Here is a 20194-nt window from a genome sequence, read left to right on the forward strand (position 1 = left end):
CGGGAAGGGTTGTTCCCGCTAGCCAGCTGCCGGTGCGGGACAGCTCCCTGTGGCCTATTTCTGCTGCTCTGCCCGGCCCGGCCGGGTTTCTAAGCAGTGGGGCTGCCGGCTATTCCGGTCTGACGGATTTCCACCGCCCGGCTGGGGAGCAGCCTGCCAGGCTCATTCTGGCCTCACAGGGGTTTGGCATGGGTGTAATGCAGCTGGCTTCCGCAGAGTTTACCCTGATTTACACCGGCGTCTGGGCATGAGCCAAAGCCTGCTGAAGCTAAGGGGAGTCATTCCACGGATTTCAGCGCCCTGTGGACCCTGGCCCCGAAAGCACCGCCATGTCTCGGTAGCATGGAGCCCTGCCGGCCCTTTTCCGTTCCAAGAGGACACGCCGGGCACCTCGCCCAGGTGGGAGGCAGGTCCGTGTTTCAGAGCAGCCGGCGGAGCCAGCCCTGCAGGTGAGCTGTACTGCAGATGTGAAATTAAAAGCCGGTGCCTTGCCTGTGTTTGGCGAACAGGCCAGGCAGGGCTGGAGCCCTGTTGGGGCCCGGAGATTAGCCAGGCACGGCGGCGGAGGTGGCCCGCGGCTGTGGGTGAGAGCCGAGCTCCGGAGCTCACCCTGGCTCTGCTCCAGGGCAGGGCAGGGCTGGGGGGGACACTGTCAGCTCCCCCAGCCCCGATTCCAGGCGGGACTTTCAGCGCCTGCCAAACCGAAGTGACACCAGCCGAGTGCGGAGAGCGAGCGCCCCGTTTTTGCGGGCTCTGCAAGGAGACTGCAGGGGGAGAACAATTAACCCGGATTAGACGGGGCTGGTGGCGGGTGCCCTTTGCAGCAGGAATTCCCGGGGGAAGGGAAATCCTTTGCAAGAGCCCCCCGGCCGGGGCCGCCTGGGGGGCAGCATGGAGCCTCCCCCCGGGCCAGAGCCGCGGGGAGGAAGAGCTGGTAGGAAAAGCAGCCCGATCGCTTCGCCCGGGGCCGGTGCGGGGCCGGGCTGCCTTTAGGACCGGGAGGGAGAGCTGCGCAGGGCTGTCAGTCCCCGGCCAGCCTCGCCAGCGGCCGCCGCGGTTCTTCTCCTCGAACCTCCGCCGCTTCTCCGGGCAGCCGCCGCCTCCCTGCCTCCCTCCCCGCGGCTCCTCCCGGCTGGGCACCCCGCGCTCCGGCAGCAGGGGGGCGGCTGGCCCGCTCTGCCATGCGGGGCCGCCCGCGCCTCCTCCCCGCCGGCTCTGCCCTGCGCCCGAGCCCGGCCTCCCCCGGGGCGCTGCCATGCGGGGCGCGGCGTGTGCGGGGCAGCTAGAGGCGGGTCACCTTGCGGACCAGGTGAGCGCCGCCGGCCGCGGGAGGATGCACCGCAGCCCGCGGGGAGCAGGCGGGGGACGCGGGTCCGGGCGCGCCCCAGGGATGCGCCCCGGCTGGGGCTGCGCGCTCGGGGGCGGCGGGGCAGCGCGCAGGCCGGGGCCGAAGGGAGGATCCCAGCCCCGCTCCCCGGGCGGTGGAGCCTGTAACCGCCGGGCTGCCGCAGCTCTGGTGTGAGTGTATGGGGGGGGGGGGGGTTGCACGTGTTGCTTCTGACTCCTGCCCCCCCTTGTCTCGGGGGCTCCCCGGGGCTCCCCTTGTAACGGGAGCGGTGCTGGGCTCCAGCGGTTTTGTTTTCACAGCGGAGGCGCCCAGGCTCTGAACTGCCCGGCCCAGGGGGGCTCAGCCTTGGCACAAGCGCTGGGCCCCTCCCTCGGGGCCCCCGCCCCAGCTCTCTGCACCAAACCCGCCGGGGCTCGGGCTGCCGGAGGGGGGGGGGGGGCGGCGCAGGGCGCAGCTTGGTCCCGAGCCGGCGCTGTCCCGGGGGAAGGTGCCCGCGATGCCCGGCCCGGTGCCCGGAACATGCAGGGCGCGGCGCGGCGCCCGGGGCGGACACGCCAGACTGTCCAGCTAAACACCCAGGGGAAGTTTGTTTTCCGGCCAGGCCACCTGCCGGGGGGCTCCCTGCCTGGGGAGACGCGGCTCCCGGCTGCGGATCGCCCCTGCCAGCGGGGAGTGCGGTGGTGCCTGCCCCGGGGATCAATGCACAACGGACCAGGTGTCAGGGAGGTGGCTGATTAAGGGGAAGGTGGAGCGGGCTTTGATCGTGTGAGCAGAGCGAGTGTTCCCAGGCTGCTGGGCAAGCAGAATAATTCTGCAAGAAGAAGAGATTTTCTCCTTCCGTTCGCAGGTAGGAACCGATTCCTTCGGGGGAGGGAAGCGGGTGGGTAAAGCCAGCCCCTGAGAGTCAGGAAATGTGGGTCTCTCCTGCCACCGATTGCTGTGTGATCTAGGGCAAGTCTGTTACCCTTTCGCTCCTCGGTTTCCTGTCGGTAACATGGGAATGCAGCTACCTCACACGGGTCTCCAAAGGCTTAATTCAGGACAATGTGCAAAATGCTTTAAGGTCTCTCTGTGCAAGGCACTCCAGGAGCGCCCGCTGTTCCGAATCAGAAACTGAGGTCTTGTCAGAAGGTAGGACAAGGGTTTGTAGGTATAGTTTATACTGTGTCGTCTGCAAAGCACGATTTGTTTGCAACAAAAACTGTAGCAATGAGGCGTGCAAAGGAATATCCAGTTGTATTTTCTTAATGGGCTCTGACTCCTAAGAATAAAAGTTAAAAAAAAAAAAAGATAAACAACTAAGGGTAAGTAAAGAAAGGGAAGGCAAGAAAGAACCTGTGAAAAATCTAAACTTGAGGGGGTTAAACATTCAGTTCAAAAATGAGCTGTGAACCCCTCTGACACTGGGCATGAACAACCACTGAAAGATGCTTTGCTGGTCTCAAACCCAGGAAGATGTGCTCACTGGCATTTTCCAGGGGATTATTGTGGGTCGTAGGCTGCAGCCAGAGTGAAGAATACACTTGTATCCATTCTGTATGAATTAGTTAGTGTTAATTATTGTTAATGAGTTGTCTACCTCAACTAGCAGCCTTTGGAGCCTCTTCATACTAGTTGGAAGCTCAGCCGCCCCACAGGATAAATTAATTCTCATTTTACTGGTCAAGGTGACATTTTAGCCACAATTTTGTATCTACAGCTCGTGTGTGTGTTTATGGAAGATAAATGCATTTGTAATAAATTCAATCAAGCAAAAGAACATTGCATTCCTCCATCACCACCTACTTAATAAATCATACACAGAACTAAAGCTCTTAGTTACACAAATGCAGGTATAATGCAGTTGCACTGTATATCTGCAGCATATTTCATTTAACCTAATGAATTCTGCGTTCAGTATTCCTAATGTTTTGGCTTCATAGGATGGTATCAGAAGGTGTCACATATTCTAGCAATGCCCACTAGTGCCCTGAAATGCTTCTCTTCCTTTCTATTATCGATTCCTATCTGCTGGCATTTATAACTCAGCCATAAATGTCTCAGTCCAGGACAGTGTTAAAACCAGTTTGATCTGCTCTTAAACTAAAACTGCAAAGCCAATGAGGGTTGCTGACTTCAGAATTTTTGTGTGCATCCTGGTTGTGTTTCTTCGGAAACAGGAATTGGACAGGTCATGATTTTCATTGTGCCAGTGGGGGGAGAAAAAAACAAAGTGAAGTTTTAATATTAGAAATAACTAATAACTTTGGGTCAACCAAGATGCAATAAGTCTGTGTATATGCTTGGGCGTACGGACACACAGAATAAATAATACATCCTTTGGCCAAACTTCCCTACGTGTAATTAACGCAGTGGAACCTTAGAGCTATTACAGTCTGTTCGGTGGTAATAAAACAAAAGGCCAGATCCTCAGCTGGCACAAATCAGTGTCGCTCGAGTGCTTTAGATGGGGCGGTGCGAAGGATCTGGCCAGAAGGACGCAGCAAAGCATGCTGAGTGTCATCGCAGCAGTGTTAGACGGCACTGGGCTTCATTGCACCTGCAAAGCCTGCATTTCAAAATAGCAATGCAGTACATGTGGGATGTCACTGTATGCCTGCAGTACACAGGCTATTCTTATACAGACCCCTCCTTGTCCCTATTGCATATATCTATGCATTAGCCTTTGTAAAGGTCCCTGTTCCCCACACACATACCTGCAAAATTTCTTTAATTTATTTTTAAGCACTGAAGTCTCGATTCAACAAAGCATTTGAGTGTGTGCTTAATTTAAAGTCGGGGGAGTTCAGCTTTGCTGAATTGGAGCACTGGGCCTGTTTCTTCTTCTCTTCCCAGAGAAACCTGCATAGTGGCTGCGAGCTCCACAGGGTTCCTTGTGCATTTTCCACTAGATTGGTGGGTGGGTGGCTGGTGCTTGCCTGGCCCAGGGAAGAAGCAAGAGGTTATTCTCAAGCCCTGCAGAGATCTTAGGGGATCTGGCTGCTGACAGGGCTTCCCCTGCTTGCAGGTACCCCAGCACAGCTCCAAAGGGGGGTGCAGCCCTAAGATAGTATCGCTTTTTCATGGGGTTCCCACTGGTTTGCAGGGGAGGACGATGTGCGCTCTGCTCCTGCCAGTCCCACCCACCATCTTCCCATGGCCCATCTTCCGAGCCGGGAACCCACCCAATTTTCATCCCGTCTGGCCATGCTGGCAGGGGAAGGTGCTTAGGCCCTTGTTTCCTGCTCTCGTGGTGGGGTCTGCTAGGCTGGCTCCACGATAGCTCTGGGTTTGTGTCAGCTCTGCTCGGCTTTCTAGGGCCCATTCCCATGCTCAGTATAGGAGCTAAAAAACGTCCATAAAGGCTGATCCCAAGCCCAGTGGAATCCATGGAAAGCCTCTCATTGATTTCAGTGGGCTTCGGACCAGCCCCTGAATGCGTTTACCTGTGCTTTATAGGCTGTGCCCAGGCCCCACTCAACCTGACTCTGGTTAATTCTGTCTGTGTCCCATGCTCTTCGCTGCTTCCTCTCCTTGTGCCTCCCCTAGCTTGTCCTGTCACACTCCAGTTACAACCCAGCCCCGTTTCAGTTCCTAGTGCATGGCACGTTGGCACCATTGTCTCTTTCTGGCTCCGTAATTGCTTAAAAACCTGATAAAGCAAGCTCTGTTTTATTGCCCTGACTGTGTCAGCTTAATCTAATTCTCCTGTCCCTGATAGACTGATATTAGCCATTTTACTGTACCAGTGAATTGTTTCACTGGCAAAGTCAGTTCATACATTTGTATTTTGCCAGTGAGGGAGCATTAATTCTGAATTGTCTCCCTGTTTTTCCATTGGCGCGTCCCATCCTCTGCTCTGTCCTTACGTGTATTACGGTAGAACCTAGCGGCCCCAGCTGAGATCAGGGTTGTGCTAAGCCATTGTGCTAAGCTCTGTACATATGCAGTCCTTGTGCTGAAGAGCTTCCAGTCAAAATAGACAAGACAGAAGAAATGGGGTGGGAGGGAGGGGAAACTGAGGCACAGAGGTGTGACATAACTGGGTGAAGGTCACAGAGCAGGTCAGTGGCGGGGAGATGAACAGAATCCAGGTCTCCTGTGTCTCAGTTTCTAGAAACCTTGGCCCGTTCCGTGGGCCGGCTCTGTTACGAGTGACAGTGGATTTGCCTCTATAGGCTGCTTTGGAAAATGTAATTGAGAAAACAGTGTAAATTTGGAGACTCTTGGTAGGAGTTCACAGGACTGAGCCCGGCAGTCGTGCACAAGGCGTGAGGCCAGCTGTAGTGCAATAGCAGCCCCTAGAGCACCAGTTGGAGAAGAGGCGGAAAGGTACCTTGCATATTAAATTGGCCTCTTTCTGTCGGCTTGCGGTTGACCTGCTGTATACGTCACCTCTGAAGCAAACTGTGATCTTGCTCGGGGTGTCGTCTGATACGACATCATTCATTTAAATGCCTTGTCAATCAACCTAAACATTCTGGTCGAGTGGTTACCACAGACGTGATTACCCCGGAGAATTATCACCGTTGTCATCTCAGTGTTCATGCTGGTTAACAGATTGTGCGGGGTCACAGCTGATCCTGTACGATGGGGAACAGCCCCGACCATGCAGGGCAGAGAGATCAGACTGCTGGTCCATTGGTTCCTATCTCTAACAGGATCTGCTTTACCATGCTGCCTACGGCAAATTGCCCATTGATGGTGATGAGGCAGGCGGTGAACAAGGACCACTGGTACCATTTATGTCTAGGAGGCAGGAGGGGCTTGTGATGAAGGTATTGGCCTGAAAGCCAGTAGGCCTGCTTTCAATTCTAAGCTCCCCCCCCCTTCTTCTAGAAGAGACCCAGGAGGAGACCCTTGATAACATGTAAGCCCTAACTTCTATTCATGGCAGTGGGTGGTAGGCACCCAAATATCTCTGAGGACCTGGGCCTCAATCTATCTCTGCCTCATTTCCCTATCTGCAAGATGGCAGTTAATAGCAATTCTTTTCTCCCATCCTTTGTCTTGTGTGTTTAGACTGTAAGGTCTTCGGTGCAGGGACGGATTTTTCCTGTGTGTTTGTACAGAGTATAGCGCTGTGGGCTCTGATCTCAGTGGTGCTATTGTAACACAAATCACAATAATAGTTAGAGAGGAGAGAAGCCCTGGTAACTCACCCCACAAGGTCTCAGGAGGGAAGTCCATCTCCAGTGGAACAATGTCTAGCACTTCACATCAGTAAATCTTGAAGTGCTTTGCAAAGGAGGTCAGTATTATAACCCCCATTTTACAGATGGGGAAACTGAGGCACAGGGCAGTGACATGACTTGCCCCCAGTCACTCAGCAGGCTACTGGCAGAGCCAGGAGTGGGAGCTAGGTCTCCTGAGTCCTCATCCAGTGCCCTAGCCACAGGGCCACACTGCTTCCCCTTTAAGCTGCTCAAATACTACAGTGATGGGTGCACTGGCATAGAGTAGAAGAAAGGCAGCGGAGTTACTTTGGGCCCTGCGTCAGTGTAAATGTGATCTGAATTTATCTCTCCGTGATATTGAGAAGTGCTGGGTATTGTGACGCTGCAGAGTTAAGGTTGCAACTGAATTGTCATTGAATGCCCAGTTCTGGCCCTTGCTAAAATCTACAGCAAGGGTCAGATTGGCCTTGAATGTGTGAGGTGAAGTCTGGGACCAAGGTAGAATTTTTCTACTTCATTTGACCTGTTTTCTGGTGTATGGGATGAATTCTTAATTATGCACAGAGGAGCCCGTGGAGTCACTTTGGATTTCTACTGCATTGAATGAGAGCAGCACTTTGTCCTTCCCTACAATTAAGAATTCAATTATCCACACCAGAGAACAGATGTATCTGCAGGCTCCAAAAGTGCAAGGCAGGGCAGTTTGCTTTCCTTCTGCTTGGCTAAGTGACCTCAGCTGCTGACTGTGAGGTTCCTTTCTGCAGGAAGACTCTGGTGTTCCTGGCCGCCCTGTGCATGGCCTCCTTCGCGCAAAGGACGGGTGTCCTGCCGAGTTTCAGAGTACATCAGTGCCTCATGCTTGCCTCCGGTCTGGAAATCTGCTACTAGTGAATAAAGGAGGAGATCTCCAGGGGGGCAGACTCCGCTGTAGAGACCTAAGTGGGGCTCCCAGCGAAGTCAAAGGGGAAGGCTCCAACATATAAAGTGAGCATACCTGTGTTTTCCCAAAGAAAAAGAAATACTTTTCTCTTCAGGATGCTCCAAAGCGCATCCCCCTAACACCTCCGTCAAGTGTCTGAGTGACCCCAGGCCCAGCCAGAGGTGAGCGTGGCCGGGGTGGGTGGAGCTAAGAGACCCACACTGTCTCTGGGGGCGGGATCGGAAAAGGGGAGGTGTGAGCAGAGCACTAGAACTGAGCTGCCAATCAGTGAAGAGAAGGATGAGCCTAGCTGATCGAGTGACCAGATGTCCCGATTTTATAGGGACAGTCCCGATTTTTGGGTCTTTTTCTTATATAGGCTCCTATTACCCCCCCACCCCCGTCCCGATTTTTCACACTTGCTGTCTGGTCACCCTACTAGCTGATGGCAATAATACCTTGGGGCTGGGGGGAGGCAGCAGGGAGGTACCTTTCTGAATGTACCTGAGCCTCCATTGGACTGTCTCTCTTCAGACTCTGATCAGGGGTCTGCCATGAATGGGTCTGGGCTTTCAGCTGCAGGCAGGTAGGTCAGAGTTTGTTACCTGTGCTGGAAAAGCAAAGGGCTTCTCAGCCAAGCCAGAGTAGGCTGTGTAGCATCTTTAGAGCCTTGCAAACTTAGCAGCACCAGCTGCTGCTGTTGCAATGTGGTTTGATTGTTAAGAGGCAGAGCATAAAGCTTGCAAGCTACAGTCTTGAGACCAAGGTAGGGCACTCCCTTCTCTTCTGGGCATATTGTCTCTGTTGTGCTCCCCCTCTATCAGATGCATACCACAGGGAAAGGAGATTGCGATGCTGGACTGATTCCGCCTTCCTCTGCTCTCCACCCCTGTTTAGTGGAGTCCTACCTTGTCTAGACACAGGTCATACTGCACCTTTCAGGGGGGCTGCATGCATGAGGATCCTCAGCTGGCACCCCGCTGGTCCCTGTGCCCGGGCTGTTCTGCTCTGCACGCGCTCAGACTGGGGAATGCGAGAGCTGCGAGTGGAACACGCATCACTGTTGCCCAAACTAAAGAGGGGAGGCAGGTTGGGCTCGTGTGTGAGACGCTGGACAGGGCCGCGGGTGAGGCGGGTTCTGGCTCTGGGTGACCCTTTCTCCCACCCGTTGTCCATTTAGACTGCCAGCGCCTGTCCCTTGTTACCGGTCTGCTGAGGGCCTAGCGCGTGGGCCCCGAGTGCAGTTGGGCCCCTAGGTTTTTCTGTCATACAGATACTAATAAAATCAAGACAAAACACAGCAGTTCAGCCTGAATGTCTGAACCGGTAGCAGCTATGAAAAGCCAACCGCGCGCTCATGAGCAACCCCGCTGTCCCCTCGGGAGCGCCGGGGTAAGGCACGCTTTGCCTTCACAAGCAAAAAACTGTTTGGCCTCATGGCCTCCATTTGTCAGCCTCGCAGAGCCAGGCCACGCGTGGTCAGGGCGGGGCCTGGACTGGCCGGGGGCTGCAGGTTGGGATGAGGGACGCTGCCAGATGTGTGTGTGTGGGGGGTGGCTCAGCAGCGACCGCCTCGAAGCCTGGGTTGGTGTAGTTAGAGTAGCCTGTCAGCTCTTCTTCACGTCTGCGCAATGTGCCCCAGGCGGCACGGGGCCAGGGCTCCTCGCCCAGCTTGGCCCGCTGGTTGGGTCAGTAGCGTCCCCGGGCCGGGTACTGACGGGCGTGTGGCGTGCCCGCTGAGCCTCCCTCCACCTCCATCCTCGATGGGCAGACGTGACTCGCTCCTCAGGGCGGTGTTAATGACCAGGGCAGAGCTCTGAACAGCTGCCGTCGGCAGCTTTGCTCGGGCTCCAGGCAGCAGCCAGTCTTTGCGAGCAGCGCCAGGCCGTGAAGGTACGTTAAGAGTCTCCTTCAGGGCGAGGGCTGCCTGCTGAGCTCTCTTGCCAGCCCAAGTAGCCTGCGCTGTGGCCTGGCCTGGGGACTTGGGCAAGGAGCGTTTTCAGCTCTGCGAGCGAGCCGCGAGTATGTGATCCTGGCCTACGATCCGGGCAGCGAACTCCCCTGCGGCCGGGGAGCTCTAGAGATCAGAGGAGCCAATGTCAATGATAAATTAGCAGCAGTGCTAGTGTGCTTCCATTATCCCGAGTGAATGCAATTATACAGCAGGAGCCCGAGCCCCAGGGGGTGTCCACCGGAGCAGCAGTACTGAAATGAATGGGGCCAGATCCCCAGCTGGTGTAAATCAGCACAGCTGCATTGAAGTCACCCCTCAGGCAGCTAGCGGGGTCACTAAAAGGGGTCCGTGGAAGGCAGTGGAGTTTTACCGATGTACGCTGGCCGGACCGTACCAGTGTTTCTAACAGCACACACAGAACAAAATCAAGCACATCAGACTGCCTCCGGTTTTACCATCCTACCAAAGTTGGAACTTCACCAGACAAGTATTGAGCATTGAAAGTCCAGGCAAGGCTCAGCCCCACCTGTCAGTAGCCCAGCGACCTGCCCCGCAGCGGATCCAAGCTTACCATCCCGGCTTGATTCTGCGCTCTTGTGCCATCAGAAGAAGCTGCAAGTCCTGCGCGGGGAGCATGCTCCGTGCAAAAGGGGCAAGTGCCCCCTTTTCACAGCCCCCCTAGCTAATGGAGGGTCTGATCCTGCTCCCATCAAGCTCGGTGGGGAGTTCAGCATTGATTTCATAGGGAGCAGGAACGACCAAAGGAGGAATGCTGGGGTGAAATACGTCCAGCTGTTTCCTGCTATAGGAGGATCAGCTGGTGACATGGGGAGACAGGATAAAGGGGCAATAAAGAGATCTTCAGCCGGGATGTCAGAGCTCTGGTTGCTGGCTTCGTGGGGCCAGGGCTGTGAGGATCTGAATTGAAAGCAATATGTTTTTAGCAAGGGAATGAGCTCTGATAATTGTTATTTATATTGTAGCATCGTTGAGAGGCCAGCCAGAGCTAGGCGTTGTGCTAGGCGTTGTAAACACTGAGGAAATGACCGTCCCTGGCCCAACGAGTGAGAATTTTAAGTCTCTCCCTGACCTGCAGTTTGGCAGAAGTCATTATGGTCACTCCAGGTGACACATCAGGCTGAAATAAAAGCCACTTTGCGGCACACAGGGTTGCAGTGTTAAAGCCCAAGTGAAGGCCCAGCGTAGATGCTTCTTATTTCATACCCAAGCACCCCCCTTAGCTTTGCATTTGGACCCTTATTTCCATCCTAGCTGGGACCCTGATTCATTTGTGTGCATTTTAGAAGCGAACTCTGATTCTAATTTTGAAGAGGAAACTCAGCTTTCATCAGAGAGGTGCAGAGACAACTAACAGCCCTGTTCCCATCCCTAACGCAGCGATGTCCTGCTGTGGAACCCAGCTTTCCAAAGGTTGGCAAATGAAACTGATTGTGCCCCTTGCCGAAAGTGCAGGTAGCCTGGGCTGAGTTTGGTAATAGGATACATCTTCCCCTTTCTTAGGGCTTGCCTACATGAATTGTACCGCTGTCGTTTTACCAGGCTAACGACCTGTGTGACACTCTTACTCCAGAATAGGAGAGCCTTTTCCCAGTTTAGTTTATATTGCTTTCAAAGTGACATAAGCTAAACTGGAAAAGGGCTCTCTTATGTTGGAAGAAGCATGCCCACATGGGGAGATATGCCAGTATAACTATCGTGGTATAATTAAGCCACTGAATTTCCCCCTGTAGACAAGCCCTCACATGCTCCGCTGAGCCATGAAATAGTTAATGTTGATTGATGTAATCACTAAGACCCATTGAAATCAGTGGTGCAGTTCATGCTTCTGAGGGAGATTGTTTCTGGCTCTCTGCAAACTCAGGCAGACACCTGCATTGGTTACATTCAGGCTACGTTCTCAAGGTTTTTTTCACAACCAGGACAGCTAGAGACTTGCTTTTTTTGTAAATGAAAGCTGAGTTTCTGGAGAACAGTTGAGAGGCCTATTTGTGTTGCTCTAGCTAGTCTTCCCAGGGTGCACTCCATATTCTGGGGAACTCTATCCTAATTGATTAATAAACCCCCCAGAAGAACCAAATCTATGTAGAGGGTTATTTATTGTGGTGAGGGTTTTCAGAAGTGCTCAGCACTGGCTGAGTTCTGCCCTCAGTGAAATCCATGGTAAAACTCCCATCAACTTCAGTGGCGGGGGGGCTAGGCCAGCAATGAGTGCTTCTGAAACTCACACCCTTAAAGTCGATCATTTAGAGATGAAAAGGTCAAAAATCTTGAAAACGTTCATTCAAAACCCCACCTTTTTAAGGGTAAAACGTTTTGTTTCAATAATTTTGAAGTGTTTTGACTTTTTTATTTCCAAACTCATTAGCTTAAATTTCTCAATGAAAAGTCACTGCGAACCCGAAACCTGGCGTTTTTGTTTTGAACAAAACAAAGTATTTCAACAACTTAGTAACTTTTTTCCCAACGTTGTTTGGAGCTTGGAGATCTCTGCCAACTGGCCCTGTATCATCACAACCAAAAGTGTTCATGAATCAGCATTTTTTGATGACAAAGCTCTTCATAAAAAGAAATTCACATCCAGCTGTATGAATAGGCTGAGAATTTTCATAATGTCACACAAGGCTCCTTTGGCCAATGGACTAATACGGGGTGGGGGCTAGACCTGCCAGACTCCGTCTTCACAAAGCGACACACACACATGCACAGCTAAGAAAATTGTCTGTAACTCTGTTTGCACATGCATAGCAGGAAGGGTGAGTACCATGGCAGGTGCTTCATCTTTGCTTCAAAATGCTTGTCGTCATATGCCTTTGAAATATGTCTGGTTTAACTCTGCTAAGCCTGTGGCTCAGAAATACAAAGGACTTGTGAGGGTTTGGAATGAGACTGTCTGCTGATGGCTCATCCTTGCTGCTTTACTGTTGAGAAATGAATAGATAACTCTGTTTCTTCTTTGAGTCCCTTGGTGTCTATTGACCTTGTTTCTATTGCACAACAAAATTTGTTGGCATTCAAGTTGCTTATTGATTAAAGCTTAGAGGCTCGCAGCTCAGGAATTTCCCCTCAAAAGCAATCAGTGACACCTTTTATTATTTTGTTGTCACTGTATTCAAATAAAGAGAGGCAAGCATCTCACCCAGTCTGTGCTCAGAACATTGGGTGATCACTACTTGAGAATCACCTCTGAATTAGGGGAACGCATTAGCCCTGTTACTATAGGAATGCTGAGTTGAAATACGGTTCATTTTCTCATCCTTGCAGTAATTTCAGACATAGATTTCAAAGTGGACCAACCACGTGATCCTTCCTGTTTAAGAAAATGCCTGTTGGTTTAGGATCTTAATTCAAGTGGGTGGCCGCCAGCCAGTTAGTCATTAGCTCTGCCCTGGGTGTGTTGAAATCAATGGCAAAACGCTCTTGGGAGAGTGGCGCTTTAAGAAATGTACGTGTTACTTCACCTTTAAGGTCTGGAACTTCTGGTATTGCATTCCTAGCTGGAGACCAAACTTGGCCTCTGGTCTACGCTTAAACGAGATCAGCCTGGGTACACTATTCAGGGCTGTGAAAAATCTCACGCCATATGCAATGTAGTTAGGTCAACCTAACCCAAGGGGTAGACATGGCTTGGTTGATGGCAGAATTCTTCTGTTGACCTCGCTCCTGCCTCTGAGAGGTGGATTAACGATGTTGATGGAAACACCCCTTTGGCTGAGGTAGGAAGTGTTTACGTCATGGTGCCATAAAGCCATTGCTGTGCTGCCATAGTGTAGACATACCCTCCATGATCCCCGCAGCAACTAGAGTGGCCATTGTTTGGCCTTTTTTTTTTTTTTCAAAACACCTAAGTGACTGAAACAACGAGGAGTCCGGTGGCACCTTAAAGGCTAGCTATCTGTTAGTCTTTCAGGTGCCACCGGACTCCTCGTTGTTTCTGTGGCTACAGACTCACACGGCTACACCTCTGCTAAGTGACTGAGGTGTCGAAGTCCGATTTTCAAAAGATTTAGGCACTTACAGCCAAAATCCCATCGGCTTTCAATGAGATGTAGGTGCTTAAGTCAAGTTTGAAAATGTCACTTGGCTCCTAAGTCACTTAGGTCCAAATTATAATTGACTCAAGGGGAGATAGGTGCCTAAATGCCTTTAAAAATCTGGCCCTTAGGCACTTAGGAAAATTTTGCTCTGTGGTCCCCAGCACCACACCTCTTTTTCTCCCCTGGGATGGGAGAAGAATTGGAGGATGGCTTTCATTTCCAAAAGTGACAAGTGATTTGAGACCCGTTAAGGGCTCTAGTTTTCGGAAAGTTCTGAATACCCTGCCTCTGTCAGGGCCTTTTATGGTGTTTCGAGTTGGGTTGTCAGACCTTACTAGTCACCTTGGAAATCTAGGCCGCTTTGTGCACTGCCAGATTCTCCAGTCCCACTACTTCTCTGAGCCCTCCCTAGCCACCGCGGGGGACCGGGCCCAGGAAGCTGGAGGCAGGATTAGTCTGGGTGCTTTCCCGAGGATAATGTCCCTGATCTTGCCATTGCTGTAAGTGGCCCAACTCGCCACCGCATTGTGTCCCCTCTCAAATCCAAAGTGTGTTTAACACTCGGCCAGATGAGATGGCGAACGTTTCACGCTCGCTTGCGCTGTTGTAAATAACAACCCAGGATGAGACTCCGGCTCCTGGAGCTGAGCGTTATCTGGTCAATATTAGCGCCTACAGCAAGCAGGCAGGGAATCTGACAGGTGAACTTGAAGGCAGAGATAAGGGTGGTTTGAAACTGCATTTCCCCAAGTCCTACTGACACAGACAAGGCTTTCTTTGTTGGGCGGCGTGACCTCCCGGAGGTGTGGGTCCTGCTCGCCCGACGTTAGTGAAGCCACTCAGGTGACGGGCACAACAGCGGCCACCCTGTGCGTTATTTTTGGGCACGGCCTGACGTACACATTTTATCCTAAATAATGCCCCAGTTGTGGAGCTTCCTGTCAGCATTTCTACATGGTGGCTCTGTGTGTGTGGACACATGCGTGTCAGGGCGCCAGCCACGGGGCAGAGGGCAATGGTTGGTTGAAAAATTTCACTCTGCTCTACCGAGAACCAGAACGCTTTTTCTATCTGAGAAGGGAATGGGAAAAGCTGGAATATCCAGGGAACAATGGTTAGCCCAGCATATGATGTCTGATACTGAGAACTAATCAGAAAGTGAGAATGTTTCTGTGCCTTCCTTGTCTCGCTCTCCTTTGTCACTAACTGAAGAGACAAAAACATACCGATGCTAGAGGAGTATTAGGTGGTATAAGGCAGATTATAAAACCATTCAGAGCAGCTTCTGGACGATATCCCGTACTGTAGAAAGAGGTTTATTCAATCAGAAATTGCTTGTATCTTAGTAACGACTGGAGGCCCCAGCCAAGATCTGGGCCCCAGTGTGCTCGGCATTGTGTGTGTGTGTATATATATATGCAGTGCGAGACAGCCTCCAAAGAGCATACTGTGTGAACAGGCAAGTGATTATTTATTATCCTCGTGTCGTCGTCAGGGGACAGAGGCAGTCAGTGTTTTTGCCCAAGGTCATGCAGGCATTCTGTGGCAGAACCAGAATTTGAACCTATGTCTGCTGAGTCCCAGGGCAGTGCCTTAACGACAGGCCATGCTGCTTCTCTACCGCCCCATATGGCGTCCATCAGAGGGTTGTTTGGCCAGCTTGCTCCTGGAACTCCTCTGAAGCCATCCGAGGCTCAGAGATGTCCCTTGCTGAGCACAGAAGGTGAGACTGGTGCAAAACGTCAGGTGACTTGCTTGGCTCATGGCGACGCGTGGCTCTGTTGTGTTTACGTTCCTTGCCTAAGCCAGCTGGAGGAAAGGTTGCCACTGGTCGAGAAGGACCTTCTGGAAGAGCTGCGGTGAATGACTATTATACTGTTGTTGAAACTGGTTCTTTAGGGCCAGCTGCAGACCTGGCACCCCGGGTCCCGGCCCCAATGATGGTCAAGTTCCTGTTAGATGAATATTCTTATCAAGGAAGTTAGAGGGAGCTAGGCTGGCTGTTCCTGAAGGGGAGGGATATTCAACACCGATGTCCCTCCATGCGTTTAGCCCGATGCCCAAGTAAACTGCTGTTAAAGAAGGCAAGCCTGGGGACTCCTGTCCAAGAGGTCCCTTTAGAGAACTGCCCAGTAAATGATGGCCCGATTGGCTCCTCCCACAGGAAAACATGTGGGCAGAATCTGAGGGGGAAGAAATCTCCACTGGGGAGACAGGGCCCTCTTTCCACTACCCCCCAGTACAGCAGGCTCCAAAGCCTGGGGTCCATGAGAGACCAGGGCCATCAGGATAGGAGTTCTGTGCCAGCTCTGGGACCCTGTTGCTACCTACCTCGCTGCTCCCTGGCAGATATCCAGTGAGTGTTTCCCCAGCTGATGGCTGTCCCCATGCCTTTGAAGGGAGGCCCCACAGCCTCAGGGGAGGGAAGGGGCAGTTTTACAAAGCAGCTGAACAGAAATATTGAGGCTTTGTGTGTTACCAATAGTCGGCGTTTTTCCTTTCATTTCCTCACAGCAAAGGGGTAGCTTGAAATTCAGAGGCCCACCAGAATATCAAATACTGAAGAGAGGTTCAATTTTAGGGCTGTCTCAAACTGATAATGATCTCTTAAAGACACATTTATTGTCCAGAAGCTCAGTGAGAATGCACTCAAAGGTGGGTCTCCAATGTGCCATTTGCCATCACTGTTTCATGTACAGCATTCTGGGTGAGAACATAAGATGACTTCATGCCTGTAATACTAAACTGGCTCTTTATTAAAATAACTATTTACAGAGATGCTTCAGCCAGCGCTCCAGCCATGTGCACACAGACTGACTTCCTGGTGCTTTCCTCAAACTCTTCCCTCCTGCAACCTCTGCTCTGCCCTGCAAGTACCATGAAGGTTGCCATAATTGCTGCTCTCAAATCGCCAGCTTTACTTACAAGCTGAGGAAGCGATTCTCCTTTCACTCACGCCACTTTTACCCTGGTGTAACTGCAATGGCATCGATGGAGGGACTCCTGCTTTGCACTAGCATGAGCTAGAGGAGAAAATTGGCTGATTGTTTTGCAGGATGATGAGCATCACTCATTTAAACGAGTTTTAATCATAAAGACGAGGCACCTTTTCTGACTCCTCTAATATTGTCTCATGTTAGTTGTACTGAAAAGGGTTGTAAATAATCCTTCGGTGAAACTGACCCTCAAATCCCGAGCTAAATTAATCTGGAAACTAGCTTAAATATTCTCACTAGGTTCTACAGGTTTAGGGCCAAATTCATTCCTGCTGCAACTCCATGGGCATCCACCAGGGTGGAATTCTACCCACCCTGCCCTCATGCAAGTTCAGAACTGTTAGCCAAGGGAATAAAGTGTATTCTTTGCATGTTAAACCAAGAGGGTCCCAGTGCCGTGAAACCAAGCAGCGGGCAGCAATTGGAACCTATTTACATTAGCTTTCTTGTACTGTAAACAAATTTCCTGCACCATCCCCAGCGGAAAGAACCGTAGAGCAGCTGTTACAAGTGTTTTAAATATCTCCAGCAAGTAGGCAGGGGGACAGCAAATATCTGAAATCTAGAATTGTTTAGAGGAAACCAGCACGAAAGACTGGGATTTTGCTTGTCATGGTCACTCCATGACAGGATTTCCCCACTCCCCTTGTTCACGTGGGATGGAGAGAGAGGGCAAAGACGCTCTAATTAGAAAGATATTGAATTCAGCTTTGTCTCTAGACAATCCACAGGAGTGAAATCCTCCCAGTAGGGTGGGTTGTCTTGGAGAGCCTGCTCTAAAGCCCACTGAAGTTAATACATTTTTCCGGGCTTTGGATCAGACTGCGGGGGAGAGATCATTTGGGCTCCTGTTGATTTACTGGATACCTGTGAACTTCAAGTAGCAATTTACACAGGCTGCATTGGAAGCAAACAGGTCTCCTTAGAAGGAGGTGTTTGGGCCAGAAACAAGTGTTCTTAGCCTGATGAGCCGCCCTGTTGATTTCTAGTGCCTTGATGTAACCCCACTAGCTAGAAGGGATGGATTAGATCTCTTCTAGAGGCTGAGTTGCATGAGACGTTGACGAGGCTACGACTGTGCCCATGAAGGGGCATTCGTCCTTTAGCTCCAGCAGCAGGCGTGTTTGCTTTCAGGTCTGTAGGTCCTGTGTTCTCACCCACTGGCTGGCCCGTGCTGCATTGATGACGCTGACACTAACCGCACGTCTACACTGCCGTTAGACACCGCGGCTGGCCTGTGCCGGCTGGCTTGGGCTGCAGGGCTCTTAAATTGTGCCATAGATGCCCTGGTGTTACCCAGGGTTTTTTAGAATCCAAAGCAGTGGTAATGTAACTGTTTTTTATTTTTTATTTTTTTAAAGGTGGTGTGGGGAATAAATTAATGGCGGGCACAGCTCATTCGTCTGATAAATGATTGATACAAGCAAGCGTGCTTTTATTGAAAACTGATATTCATTAGATTTTAAGCACACATATGCGATAGGTTTAGGACATTTTTAGGTACAGTTATTTACAGTTTGAGATGACTTTGAGTGATCACCAGCCGGGTTTTTAGGGCCCTTTTTTTGCCCAGCTGATGGGGAGCTTAGATGTCACCTCTTTGCTTAAAGAAAAGCTCCCCAAACTGCTTTAAAGCATATATTTTATTTAATTTTTATGGCTAACTTTAAACAAAGCACATAACCTTTAGTGATTTTAGTGGGTTACCAATTTTTTAAATTTTAATGAACTGTTGTTTTAAAGAATTTTTAGTATTTGTAGTTATAACAATAATACGTTAGGGGCACTTAAAACCAAGGTTGCTCTATGTTTACTTTTTTATATAATTTTTTGTTTTAATTTTTTTATTTTGATGGCAAAGCTGCTAACATGCAGCTGTGTGGCTTTGCCTCTTAGGGCCGAAGGTTTCTAGCTCTGTGCGGTTTGCTTTGGGCTGGCAGTGCCTGAATGTACAGAATTGCTGACTGCACTTCTATCGAATTCTGGAGTAACACGGGCTCAGGCTGGAGTAACGTGGGCTCAGGCTGGAGCCTGGGCTCTAGGACCCTGCGAGGTGGGAGGGTCCCAGAGCTCGGCCTGCAGCCGGAGTGTCGACACTGCGATTAAACTGCCCCGTGACCCAAGCCAGCTGGCACGGGCCAGCTGCAGGTGTGTAATGGCGGTGTAGACATACCCTTTGTGAAGTGAAAGCCAGTTCTGCCTGAAACAACTCCCCAAACCCACATTCCATCCATAAACAGCAGCCTCCTTAGATGAGGAATTGTTTGGAGATGGGTGAAAAAATAACTGCTAGTGTGGAGGTCCTGCTGGAAATATTAACACACAAACCCGCGCTATAGATTTGTGGTGGTCCCTGGAGGAACAGAGTCCCATTAGCTCCTTGGGATAGATGTAATCCCTTGCACTCAGGTGGTATTCAGTCAGTTTGAAGGGAAACTGCCCCCCAAACACACACATTTCCCTTTTCCTCAGACCAAAAGCCTGAAGTTTCAACAGATAATGAGCCCCTTCCAGGAAACCTGAGAGCTCTACAAGAATCCATTTGCTGTCAGGTCTGGGCAAGCACAATGGATGCTTTCACTTCACCCTGCTTTTGGATTTGTGTTTTTGAATGTGGCCAGTGCACACCAGGATAGGAAATTCTCCATCCAGTGGGAGTGAGGTGCAGGCATTGTGTGGGCTGCGTGCGAGTGAAGTGAAAAGCATTTGCCATGCAACCGCTGCGTGAAACATTCTGGGTGATGGACCCCAGCCAGGCAGTGGGTGCGGGCCCTGCCTTTCACATCCCTCCCTGTCACGCCACCACGTTCCCTGCTGTTTCTCTTGGAACCTGATGTCTTGGCTCTGTCAGCAATGTGGGAGGACCTGAATCGACCTGTATGCCATACATGTCATGCCTGGCACACAGGAATTGCCACACTGGTCCATCTGGTCCCTTATCCTGTCTCCAATGGCCGTCAGCACCAGCGGTTTCAGCGAGAGGCACAAGAAACCCTGTGTCATGGCTCTGTCCCTCTAATGGCGGCTCAGTCTGAGAGGTTTACAAGCCTGCTACTGGCTGCGAGCTAATAGGCCTGGTGCTTTGGCTCAAGCCAAGTGGTAGCTGCTGTTGCTTTTAGGTTGAGGGTTCGGTCCGCTAGGATGATCCACCCAGTGGTGTCATTGGTAGGTGGTGACCCATAGGGAGCTTTGAACTCCTCTGAAGCTCAGGGCAGCTTACCGGGCCAGGGGGAGCACGGGATCCCTCCTAGCAAAGCGTCTCTCACTGGCCCTGATCCTGGTTGAAGCGTGTGTGTGTGTGTGGGGGTAAATCTTTTGACACTCTCTGTGCTAACAGGACAGGCCAGATTCCAAGATTTGTGTTTTCTTCCCGTTCTTTGTTAATTTGACAGGGGAAGGTGCGGTGGATGCTTATGGGGTTTTGTGCCATGAGTGTGGAGTTTCTCCTGAGGGTTAATGCTTAGCTGAAATCCTCCTTTTGGCATGGCACAGCCCAGTGCGAAAACATAAACCGCAGGCCGGCTTGGCACGCCACTTGGGCATTCCCTTTTGTTCCATGCGTTAAACTACAGGGGTTCTCAGACTTCATGGCACCGCGACCCCCTTCTGACAACAAAAGTTACTATCACCCCTGGCCAGGGGGCGGGGGGGAGGAGGGGGTCAAAGCCGAAGCTCAAGGGCTTCAGCCCCAGGCAGGGGGCCTGTAACCTGAGCCCCACCGCCCAGGGCTGAAGCCCTCAGGCTTTGGCTTCGGCCCTGGGCAGTG

At 51.4% G+C, this 20194-nt stretch overlaps 1 protein-coding gene across 4 annotated transcripts in view; it reads left to right on the forward strand.

Moving 5' to 3' along the window:
- Window positions 1–208: 208 nt before the first annotated feature.
- Window positions 209–20194, forward strand: part of SYNDIG1 (synapse differentiation inducing 1) — a 135974-nt gene continuing 115988 nt past the window's right edge. The window contains exon 1 of one of the 4 annotated variants that reach the window (XM_074949837.1): window positions 209–449. The gene's annotated coding sequence lies outside the window, so the exon portion shown is untranslated. Of the gene's footprint in view, window positions 450–1263; window positions 1310–1843; window positions 2196–20194 lie in introns of those variants that run through there. The other 3 variants (XM_074949834.1, XM_074949836.1, XM_074949835.1) reach the window with 3 other exon arrangements.

This window comes from Natator depressus, chromosome 3 (genome assembly GCF_965152275.1).
Source record: "Natator depressus isolate rNatDep1 chromosome 3, rNatDep2.hap1, whole genome shotgun sequence".
Taxonomy (NCBI): Eukaryota; Metazoa; Chordata; order Testudines; family Cheloniidae; genus Natator; species Natator depressus.